The sequence below is a fragment of the Prinia subflava genome, chromosome 13, assembly GCF_021018805.1.
Source record: "Prinia subflava isolate CZ2003 ecotype Zambia chromosome 13, Cam_Psub_1.2, whole genome shotgun sequence".
Taxonomy (NCBI): Eukaryota; Metazoa; Chordata; class Aves; order Passeriformes; family Cisticolidae; genus Prinia; species Prinia subflava.
Genome location: NC_086259.1, coordinates 7,851,089 through 7,863,898, shown reverse-complemented (window position 1 = coordinate 7,863,898; position 12,810 = coordinate 7,851,089). Strand labels below are relative to the sequence as shown.

General features: G+C 36.9%; 1 long non-coding RNA gene across 1 annotated transcript in view; it reads right to left on the bottom strand.

Annotated features, from left to right (window-relative positions):
• LOC134557551 (uncharacterized) overlaps window positions 1–12,810 on the bottom strand; it is an 83,915-nt gene that overhangs the window by 55,209 nt on the left and 15,896 nt on the right. The window contains exon 3 of the long non-coding RNA XR_010082062.1: window positions 2,018–2,093. This is a non-coding gene — a long non-coding RNA (uncharacterized LOC134557551). The remainder of the gene's footprint in view (window positions 1–2,017; window positions 2,094–12,810) is intronic.

Sequence of the window (12,810 nt, the reverse complement as noted above, 5' to 3'; positions counted from 1 at the left end):
GTCCTTATTTCAAAGTTGACGTGTAAACCCTATGATTGCTCAGGTCTGTAGACTGTTTATCAAAACAAGATTCCTAATCCATGCCAGCCTGAAAGATAAGCTGATTTTACACTGAGATCACTCTGCTAAAGCTGAATATTAATTATAATGGGAGAAAGGATTTTAAAGTCAAAAACAGGGATGAGTTGATTCATGCTTTGAAAAGTAGTATTTACAGCACCCATCTCAATCTAAGAATATAAAAGCAGCTATTTTTGCAACTTCAAAAATCATTCCTGTGATATCTAATTAGCATCTCTGTACAGCATCAATCCCCCCTGTAAATGCAAAAATCACATGTCAATATGCTGTAATATGTGGTTCTGTGACACCATGGAACTGCAAGTTTATTTTCATATTCAAATTCTTTTGCTACACTCCATTTTACACAATCAGCTTAACAAAAATCTTTTTCCATCTGTTTCATAGGTCAACAACAGTAATTTCTGAATGGTCAACTTGTTCCCTCTTATCTCACTATTGAAGATAATCTACCATATACCAGATAAAACAGCTTAGCTTTTATAAGTCTGTTCTTACAGAACCAGGCTCAGGGAGAAACAAAGAACTTGATGTCTTTGTACCTTCCACTAACATCCCTACACTGACATAATTTATGGTAATAACTTGTATACTAGAGAAACCCTAAAAAACTTCAAGCCAGATTCTGTTCCAGAACAAACAAAGTATTGTGATAAACCAAATAATAGATACCTAAGACCTACACACCTCAAAAATTCAAAATAATATCCTGGTTTGGAATCTATATCATTTCTTCTGAAAAATGGAACGATGTCAGTGCTCTTAAAAGATGCAGATCACATCATTTTCCCCAAATAACTCTTTTTCATCCCAAACACAGATTTCCTAGACATTTTTTACATGCTAAAACTTTTCTCAATATTTTATTAATTCATATATAGAAATATATGCATATTACAACTTATAATTAGCCTCCAAGTTCATTATCACCTACATAAAGTTGCTTCTGTCTTCCTTCGAGATGTTATTTAGGAGCAAGGATTACACTGTGAAGTATTTATCACTAAACCACAGCATTTGAGAGTTTAAGCATTACGTTAATTTCGGAGACTGTGCTGCAGCTTATTTTCCACCAGAGAAGTGAGAGACTACAAAGAAAACTGAAAGCTCACAGGATTATCTGCTTAACCTCAAATGAATATGGCTAAACTGGAACAAAGTACATCAGTGTTCTAATACTCAAGGTTTAGTATTTCATGGGGAAGTAATAGCAGCATTAAATGGGCCTGTGTTTTTCTGTGAGCGGATTTCGTTTGCCCCAGGTTTGCTCATAACATGTCTGTAATAACTGCTGCATTCACCTGGGAATAACACAGGAATCCAGGGCTTAAGCTATTTGCAGAGACAGGAGAGGAGCTGACAATTAAAGAATTCTTTGCTTAAAATACAAAAGTGGAAACAGATATTAACAACTGGACATTTCTGATGCAATGTTTAACTCACCCCCCCAATGCAGTTGAATTACCCTCAAGATAGTAAAGTCCATAATTCTACCTAACTAATATTTTAGGTTCCCTCACTCCAGTAAGCACCCTCAAGCACTCCTAATAATTTGGAAAAAGCCAGCTATTAGGACTGAGTTTACTGGCTAGCATTCTCAGCTACTAGTGATTATTATAGAAGAAGATGACTCAGTGGTTAATGGGGGTGAAAAAAGCAGGAAAATACTCTTGAAAGCAATTATGAGATAAAAAATTCCTAGGAAGACAAGTCAATAAATCCCAAGTCTCTTAAGCATTGTAATCAATCTTCTGTTTGTAAAGAACAAACAGCCAAGGTACATAAGGAATAACATTCATTACTGGCTCTTCACTGTATTTTTAATAACCCAACAGAGCAATTGAAGGCCTGAGGCCAAGTCAAATAATTTTAATTTTTCTGTAGTAATGAAAAACAAAGAGATCTAGTAGAGTGAAGATGTTTGCTTTTCACTTACCAGAGGCAAAAGATTCTGCACAGGCCATTTAATCTTCTGTCATCATTAAATGTTGTCTTTAACAGTAAAGGGAATTCTGGAATATAAAAACCCAGCACAAAATATCTATGTATAGTTCAAGTGTATAATAAACAAACCAAAAGTAATAGATACTTAAAATAATCTCATATATTAGGTAACTTTTAGAACTCTGTGTGACTCCTAAGGTTATCACATTCTCCCAGACATTTCTGCATTCTGTCTGTTTTAATGTTTGAACACAAGCTCTCAAATCTGTGGAAGAGAAGTAGGAATAAAAGAAAATTAAGTTCTTTGCCTTTGAGACCCACAACTACCAAAGCTTCAGACTTTGAAAGCTTCACTGTACTTCACTTTCCTCACAGAGCAGAAGCAAGGATAGACATTAGCATAAGGAAGAACAATCCTGTACTTGAACTATCAGAATGCAAACATGACTTAAGAATTGTTAGAATTGTTTTTTAATTGTAGTTCCAACTTTCCTTCAATTATTAACATCATAAGATAAAATCCTCTTTAAAGCAAATGTGGAATTTTTCCCACAAAGAGCTATAAGAAGTAGATTTAAATATTGCATGACAGTGTTTAATATTAAGAATTACCTGGTTTAAATGCCAATCTATGAAAGTATAAAAAGCTGCATTACATACATACAGAGAATAGTTTCCATCCATTGCCAGATGTGTAATATTAGGATTTAATGACATTTTAGCACCACCTATAACATTACTGCAGCTGAAAAATACTAATGCTGATCAAGAGGAATAAAAAGCATAAACCCACTTCATTTTTCTTTTCCCTCAGGAACACAAGTAAAGGCTACCAACTGTTCTTTAAGAACAGTACCAAACAAAGAAGCTGAAGGCCTAGGGGAACATCAGCAAGAAGCAGAAAAAAATTATTTCTACATTAATTTTCCTATTCCTAAATAGCTCGTGCATCATTTAAAACCAAACAAAAATATGCAGAGTGATCATGCAAGGACCACACCTACTGAGGGAAATGGATGTGATTGAATTTAGTTTTATGTGAATCAGAACTGGAGGTCATGGTTTATCCTTGCCATGGGACTGCACAGAAATTAATCTTGCCAAAAACCCCAAAAGATAAGAAACAGTCACTTCAGACTTTGAGTATCATGGAATATTATTTCTGTACAACTGCAAGAAACTGCAGCTTGTTTGGTTGCCTTCTCAAGTTATAAAGAGCAGCTGCCACCAACTGAAGGAAGTGGCAGAAAGCCAAGCCTGTCTCAAAGCTGAACCCCTTGTGTGCTGTGTATCTGAAGATGTCATACCCTGTTTCCTGCTTGCCTAACCATGGGCTGCCTTCCCTTCTTTCATCATGGAAGCACTTCCAGGACTGATGGGAGAATATCTGAAATGAATGACAATGATGCCACGGGCCCCAGGCCAATTTTAACAGAAATACCCAATGTGATATGTCCAGGGGCAAAAGAAAAAAAAAAAAAGGCTTTGGTTCTGTTTCAGATACGAGTCAAATTCTAGGGTCTAATATAAAGCCCACCAGATTCTGTGTATAAGCATCCCAAAAAACCATACACTCACCTAAGGAGCAGGATCTGGATGCCCTGTGAATAACAGACATTAGCTTCACTGAACATGCTGGAATACTTCTCTACACAGAATACACTCAAGCTGAAAGATTTCAAGACAGAGCCAAACATCTAGAGTGCTGTTTTGAAGGGTAATTCATTATGTTAGTGATCCTATTGATTAACAGCAAACCCCTCTTATTAAGGTTAGATGTGCATATTGATTTTTTTCTTTTTAAGGAAGACTTTGTATGAATATTAATGGCTAATGCCTAGAATTGAAGAACTGAAGGACGATTTAGCAAATTAAATGAAACTGGGTTCTCAGTTCCTAGCAGCCAAGCTATATAAGCAAAATGCCACATCTGATCTAATGCTTATTTTTACTATTTTTAAAAGGATTTTGGAAGAAAATCTTTGTTACAACCTCTTACAGAAAGGGAAAAGCTAGATAGGAAAGTATAAACAAAGAAAGGTTAGGTTACAAAAGTATCAGAACAGACACTACACAACCACAGCCTACAAAGGGCTGAAAAATTCAATTGTGGATGTAACCCAAGGCATAACTCATGTGTCTCTCTAATGCCAATATAAAGCTGCAAATTGAAAATAGGTTTACTCTTCTAGAGCTCAGAAACACTACAGCATCATTGAAACACCCCAGTCTTCCAGTGCACGATTTGTTTTGTTTATTCCCAGTGAAGTTTATCCCCTATCTATGGGTCTCATTTTCCTGACACCCCGAATGCTTTCCACTGTAGCAGTTGGCTGCAGAGATGCATCTCTCCTGATCCTGATGGGGCATAAAGTAGATAAACTACCAAGTTCCTCGTTTCTAGTGCAAAAAACCTCTTAAGCACTGACAAATCTGATTATTCAAGAATATTGTCCTCTTTAGCCTGCTCCAGCAGCAAACATTTCAAAAAATAGCTAAACCTATTTTCTCATCAGATGGGGCCATGTGTCTGGCAATGTCTGCACACAGCACATCTAAATAAATGTATCTTCATTGGTTTCATGTCATTGTTAGCTCAAATAATAGCAAAAGTACCCTCAGATTGAATATGCTGCCAAAGCCAGCCAGCTCTGCCTTTTCCTACAGTACTATCATCCATTAAAGCCTTTGATTATGAAATTATTTTCTATCCCTGTCCTTCACACCATCTGACCAAGCCCAGACTACTGCTCTCTGCTGTCTGTATGCAGATAATAATTTATATTCCAACTCAAACATAAGAAAGTACAATGTTGTGTTCCCGTAGCAATAATTTAAAATACTGAGCCATTAATATCTGTCACAAATAGGGGAGACAGTCTACTAAACGCTTATCCAGGAGCCCTATAAGAATGCACACATATGATTTCAAATATGTATATTTTCATCTTGGACAACCTAAATTAAAAAAAGAAAGGTAAGTATAAAGGAGAGAAAGAAAGATATTGTGGAAAATATAACAGAGGAGATAGATATTTCCTATTTTATTAGCAGCTTACTATCAGCATTACAGATGAATAATGCATGACTGTCTAGAAATTAGACGTTCAAACAACTGAAGAGAGAGGTAAGTTTGAATGACCCATCACATCAATCTTCAGGGAAACAAACTAGGGTACATTACTGCCACAGGTTTTGCTTGACGTGGTTTCAGATTTTAATCCAGTTACGTGGAAAGTCTTGGGAACATCAAAGAAATAACTTTTCTCCCCCTCTCCAGAACACAAACAAGTGAAAAGGCTCTTAATAAATCCTTTTAGCTGGATACATAGCTTATACAGAGGGAAAGAGAACACAAAAAAATATATTTCTCTAAATTCTGATTTACTCTGGAAGAAGGAATGATGCCTCAGTTACACCTCTTCCAAAACAGAAGCTTTTAGAAAATTCTTTCACTGGACAGCAGTTCACTGAATTGCTACATTAATGTACATTTCAGGCTTTGAAGTCAGGGGGCCAAAGCAGAAATGGCTCAAGAAAAAAAGCATGCCATGCCCCCTTTACAATTACATTAATTATTTTTCCTATCTCTGTGGAAAGGTTATTTACTGTATCCAGATTTCTCATTTTCCTAGCAAGACTGAGTGGGGAGACAAGATAAATACTTGTTATTTCATTTATTTCATTAGATTTGTCATGACTTAGAGTGGTCAAAGTAAGAGCAAAACTCTTTTTATATCCTGATAAGCATACAAATGAAAGGCTTCTGTTCCTCCATTAAGGCCAACCAAAGCACCCTGAGGGCAAAATAAATAAGCAAGGAGCAGACAGGAAAAACTTCCTTGCAGTGATGACATATTCTGGTAATAACTAAGTCACAGCATTGCCATGGAAGAAGAATCTCAGGGGTCAAGTACCTAATTCCTGTGCCCACTCCACTTACAGACTCAGAAATCATTCAGTAAATGTGCATCCATGTTTGTGCCTTTCTAATTCAAGTATTTCAACAATACAAGGTTTTGTCTGCAGCTGTGAACTCTAATTTTAAGTACACAGCTGTACTTCAATCATATCACAAAATAATACTGCTTGGATAGGGATGGAGACAAGTTCTAAAAGACAGAACAATAACTTTCCTCTCAGGAGTCATGGTTTTCCTTCCCAATTCTGCCATTGGTAACTGTGTTTTCTTGGTTGAGGCACTGGAGATCAAATTATCCAACTGGTCTATTAATTTAATTGATGCAGTAATAAAATGCAACTGTCTGCCCTAAATATTAGCAATGGTGTGACAATACCAGTTTTCTATAAGATTCAGTTTCGCTTATAAATGTTACAGCAGACATGAAATGTTCACCTTAGGCTTCTCAACTTTAGGCCGTTGTGTGCTCCAGAAACAAGACAGCATGTGCACCACCATCAGGAATCTGCATTCTCCTCATTATATTGTCCTCCAAAACAAGCTCTGGCAATTTTCCAGAGCTACTTTCCCAGCATAGAAAAAACCCAAAACAATAACGAAGAAAGAGGAGTATTAAAAAACCACATACAAATAAGCGTGTTATCCAGGCTAGAGGGAAAGAAAGAAAGAAAACTGCAACACACAGAAATTATCCAGTTCCCAAAACAGCTTAACCATCTTCCACTCCTTCCACTCGATTACTTCCTGCTGTCTCTGGCCAAAGAGCAACCACTACTCTCATTTGTGCTAAGAGAACAATAAAATTGTGTTATGGCATATAGGCAACAAAGAGCACCACAAAATCTGACCACAGTGTCCCTTTCATGATGCAGGGCATGATGCTTCTGACAGGTCTCAATCACAAGATCTCTTCAAAATTAGATTTTAAACCAGCAAAGTGAACAACCAGAACAGCAAGGAGGTAAATATAACCTTTTTCCAAAAAGGGTATCTGAAGACATTAGCAGGATCCTGACTACACAGCTTGTGCAAATTCTCTCTACTTTTTTATCCAGGTCCTGAAATATGAGCAATTGGAGTGTCTTTATTAATGAGTAAATTATATTTAGATTTTTTTACAAATCAGAAGTAACTATCCACACAAAATTGCAAATGCACCAGGTGCATTAGTGATAGATTGCAATCTTCTGCACCCAGATTTCTGGCATTGTTGTTGCTATAGAGATGATGCTGACAGTAACTTTTGGCAGCATATGAACAGGTGACATTCAATACCCAGGCCGTGTTTTTCTAGAGTAAACATTTGTAAACAAATTACTGCTTAAACTGCCATTTCCTGGCCAACAGCACCCTCACGTCATCTGCTTTTGGGCACAGTTCCTCCCACTTCCAACAGAGAGGACACTAGAAATGAAAAGAAAAAAGAACTCACAAAATAGATTCAACTGTTTTGGGACAGAAAGGAGCAGAAGATGAATGACTAAACTCTGTTCTGGACCAGAGGCAGCTAACAAAGCCCGGGGAATTGTGTTCCCTTTGTTTTTCAGAAGAAAAAAAACCTAGCAAAACAAAACCAGAAGCTAACAAAAACCTGAAAAGGGTGGGAAAAGGAACAAATTCGTTTTCTCTACAGCATCATCAAAAATTCTGACTTTGTAGTAACTTTGAATTTTGATTCAATTTAAATCAACACAATTCTCTACAGGTTGCAATGGTCACAGAGAATGGCAGCAAGGGTTAGTGACTATACTTGATATTAAATTGAAATGTCTCCCTTTGCTGGCTTAGATCTATTAATTGATTTTTTTTAACTTATGCTCAGCTCTTCTCTACATCTAGTGCCCAGTCATCTCCAGGTAGAAAGTAAAAGCAGCCTTTCCAGCAAGAAGGGACGTTTTAAATTCCAGTACTAAATAAAACAGTCCATTTCCTGTTGAAAAAAAGCCCATAACATTGCAAGAAAAAAGCATCTTAGTAATGGATTATTAAAAGCCTCCAAGAAGAGTCTGCTTTTGTAGAAACTAAGCAGAAAATTAGAGAAAATGGAAACAAATACTTCATTTATACCTGTGGCTATGAAAGCAGATTTAAAAAAGAAGATGAAAGGCTTCAAGTTCCACTGCTGCATATCCTGAGCCACAACAGGCTCAAAAGGCTACACACACATTTTTGCTCTCTCAGGGAAAGAGAAGACTGGAATAGAAATTCTGAACTCCAGAGATGATCCCTATCCTTTCAAAACACACCTCAATAACAGATATTTTTTTTCAAAAAGTAAATATCAAGAGAACAAAATAAATATATAATAGATTTTTAACTGCTCTAGTATTGGAAATGATGGAGAATTGATTTTTTTTAAGAACAACCTAAGAAGCATATAAAATCTAGTATAAATAATTCCCTAATGATTCTCAAGGCCTTTTACATTTATTGCTAGTGACAACATTCAAATACAAGAAAGACAGTGTAATAATTAATACTGCAATTAATTACGGTAATTAAGTTTCTTTCAACTGAAGAAGCCAACTGCTTGACAAGGGATAAAGAATACATTATGGCTTACTCAGCTGAGCAGTTATTTGTGTAAGCAGCATACCATCTCTGGTCAATCTAGTCACATAAGTAATGCCTGTGTAGAAATTAGTGGTTTTTATCATAAATGAAATCCTTACTTTCAGGTGCTCATAAAAACTCATCTTGTAGCCAGAGGAGCTCTAGGCAGAGGCAGAGCAGGTGGCTGCCCAAGGTGGAAGCTCTTGGAGGCAGCAAACCTGCAGCAGTGCTGCTATTCCCACAAGTGATCAAGTCTACAGGGATCCTGAGAGCTGAGTTTGGGGGTTTTCCAGCTTAGAGGGTCTTGGCTCCTCCAGGGTCTCAGCCTTGAACGTTGGAGACTGAGCAGGGATTCTGTAGAACGCCTCTACCTCAATAAGGAAAATAAGCTGTAAAACCCCATTTAGTTTCTTCCCACAGGGCCATGGAATAACATGACTCCTTTGACAAAAGTGTATTATAAAAACAAACAAAAAAACCTCAAACAGAATCCCCCAAACTTTTCACCCACATGTGTCTGCTCCTGGGAAACTCAGCAGGAGGTTCTAGAGAGAGCAGAAGGGAGATTGGCACAGGACAAGGTTTCCTTCTCTTGTCACTAAGGCCCAGGTTTTGGGCTCACAGTGCCCTATTCTATGCACCACCAAGCAAGAGGTCACATGATTTCTGTCTTTTGAGGTGTATCAGTGATGCTTTGCTCATGTGTTTTTGTCAAAGGGGTTTCCATTCTTTTTCCTGGGAGAAAAAGGCTTACCGCTGCTGCTCTAATACAGTTACAATATAACATTTCCCATCACTACTGCTTTGAAGATTTTATTTCCAGACAGCCCTGACAAAACGAGTCTGTCTCAATGCTACTTTATCCACCCTTAAAACATAAGGTTTGGAGATGACAGTTGAATATTACAGTCTTTGTTTTGGCAAAGCACCATAAATCACATCTGTCCAAGTTGTGCACTGGGAAACAATATATCCTAAGCACTAGAAACCCCAAAATACAGATCTTATACTTTTAAGCAAAAGTGGATAAAACCAGTCCTTTTCTATTTGTCTGTTTTCTTTCCCTTGATTCAGCATTATTTACAGATAAGCTACAAACTATAGAGAGTCCCTAAAAAGAAAGCTGAACAAACAAAGCACATGACACTAAACAGCTTATCAGCAAGAGCTGCATCATCTCCTTGCCTGTCTCCTTCAAGTTAAAGGAGATCTAGAATTTATAGGGTGCTGGTAAACACACTTTAGAGATTTGAAGCAGACGCAGGAAGAACGCAGCACTTGCCAAAGTCCACATAAGGGCAGAAAGATATGAACAGTCATTATCTGTGCAACTCAGCTGGAAAAAGCTCCTCAGAAGTGTGCAGTGAGAAAAGACAGGGCTGCAAAGTCAGCTCACTGCAGACCTTTCTGCCCCAGCTTTCCCAGCTGACGTAGCAGTGACTGACAGCACCACAGAAAATAACACATTACAGATTTTTGGGTCAAGCTGCTTTCTTTCTATAGAATATGGCCTCAGATTTAGAAGAGACAGAAAATAGATATACTAGAAGGTAATTGTAACTTTTATCTATAGATATCTCAGACCTGGATGATGCAATCCTATAAGTAGCTTTCAGTACATTGCCTTTTTCTAACCACCGCTAAAATAAAAGCCCTTCACTACACAATTGATCTTCTTGTTCCCCTGAAGCACTCACTTCAAGAAGCTTGAATTCTAAAACACCAATATTTATACAAAGAAAAATTACCTTTTGACATATAAAATTGTCAACACAACAAAGATTTTTTAAGCATTAATCAATTTCTGAATGCACTCAATTTATAGTCTGAAGCTATTCCTATAATCTCCAACATAAATTTTGGTTAGAGAAACAGCTCTTGTTTTGTGCTGCCATAGAATCTTAAAAGGATGCAGATACAAACCATTGATGCACCTTCTGCACTATTTTCTACATCCTCTAAAAAGGATGGAAAGCTCCTTTTTTGGTCCTTTTTAAATAATTTTTTCTTCAGTTGTTCAGCTATGAGATCAGCAGGACACTTTAAGCACTAATGAATGTAGTGCTGTGTTGAGTACATGTCACTGGGATAGCTCAGAGAAAGAAAACCAAAAGTCTGGAACACCAAGGGAATCCTGTTAAATCAGAAAGATGTATTAGCCTTGAAGCCTTCCAGGACATTATCTCAGAACCAACTCACAGACAAAGGTCAGAAAAGAAGTAATGAGGCTGCCCTAGAACTGTGTTCAGCAAGGAAGACTGCAAGAATTTAGACAATGTTAGATCAGACAGCACCATCTTATAAAAATGCTTTTTAAATGTTAAAAGCACAATTGGAACCACAAATTCAGTTATTTTTTCAAATAATTATTTTTGCAAATAAATCATAAATCCCCATGCATTTATTTAAATTAGTCCAAATTTACCAAAGGACTAATCATCACTGCTGTTTTAGCTTTTATAAAATCTATTAAAGGCAGTTTTGATTATAATGACATGAGACCTGTAAATATACATTTGTACAGGTGCACATCAAAGCTTCTGAAACCCAGCCCTGATTAATCTTCTTGCCTGCAAAATCATGTGTACTCCACCTCTATGCTCTTCTGCCATTCTCAGTGCTCTGTGATCCATTTTAGCCACCAGTTTACTTTTTTTGGTGTTCCCTGGGGCTTACAGGGAGGATGAAAGAAACATGCTCCTTTCCTCCGGTGTCTATACTGGTTCATGACTGCAGAATAAAGAAATCTGTAATTGTATGGTTTTGGAGAATCAAAGGCCATGCCTGCTACAATTCCTACACTGTTACATGATAAAGGATAACAAAAAATGTAATCCTTGCACTGAATAATGACAGAACAGTAAAGTAAGAGGTATTATTGGAGTCCCTAAGTCAACTAAAACATGACTTTGTTATGGAATATTTTTAACTGGAACTACTACTAATATAGCATTGCCCTAAATTCCAGCCTCAGGTACAAGGACTAAAACAACAATGAAACCAAAGATCCCCACCCTAATAAATAAAAGCAAGTGTTACAGCAGAGAAACATGTCCAGATTCATCACTCTGTGATGCATATGTGAAAACTAAGCATATGTGAAAACTAAGATGCTCCTTAAAGAGTTTAAGAATTGGCCAATATTCATAAGGAATACAACAGTTTGGCTGTTTTAAGACAGCAGAAATCAAGCATGAGACAAACAGAATCAAGCATGTCTGACTGACAGCACTGATAGAGTCCAAATTAAAATACTCATCAATGTAAGTGGATTTTAAAGTATATGACAACTTCAATTTCAGATTTTAATAAAATACCCAAATTTTATATATTTGAAGTTAGCCTTTAACTTCAGGAATTTCTTCATTTATGGCCATCATGGCCAACTGGCAGCAGGGACAGCTAAATTGGGCTGATCTATAATGACAGTCTAGGACATAAGAGTGACAGCTCCTTAGAACCTTTCAGCAGGCAGGCATGAGGTAACACATGTTGAAAACAGTCTTGTGATAATGAGGAAATAGGGATTACTCTTTACAGCTGTGATTCAAAGCCTCTAAAAATTCCGCATGAAAAAAGTGAAGCTTGAATCAGCTCTTATTAGGTGTCTCTCCTCACAAGTCACCTGCTGATATCAAGTTAAAAATGCCTTAACCAGGTCATAAAGGTGAAGTTCAACTCTACAAAATACCAGTTTAAATCCCATGCACCACCTGGAGTTTACACTAAATTTGAGAAGCACACAAGTCTTGTGTCAAATTCCTGCTCAGGAATCAATTTTGTCTTAACATACAAAGCAAACTACAGTGAGAGAAAGGTTATAGCATAATATTTAAAAGAAAATATGACATTCAGAAAAAAGTAAATATCATCATAATCCCTATAGACTTCACCTCCTCACTAAGCTGAAAATGAATAGGATAGCTATCAGCTACCAGTTCACTCAGGAGGCATCTGCATAATACACTTAAAACAGGGACACAATTACACTTATTTTTATACCAAATCCAAATTTTCTACACAAAGAAGTTCTAAACACAATCCCAGGTCACATCCATCTTTCTTTGTTGGAAGCACAAGGAAAGAAAAAAAATGAAAAAAAATATTCTAGAACAATCTTTCTCCTAACACACCCTTCCAGGAACACCAAGCCAGGAGGATCTTCAGATGCTGGAAATGATTGCAAAATTTCAACATTTTTTCATTGCTCAGACTGACAACATGAAAAGAAGGTAAAGAATCAACCAGCTAATGAGCTACTTTAAATGACATTGAGTTTTGACTGCTAATACAGTTGTACACCAAACTAT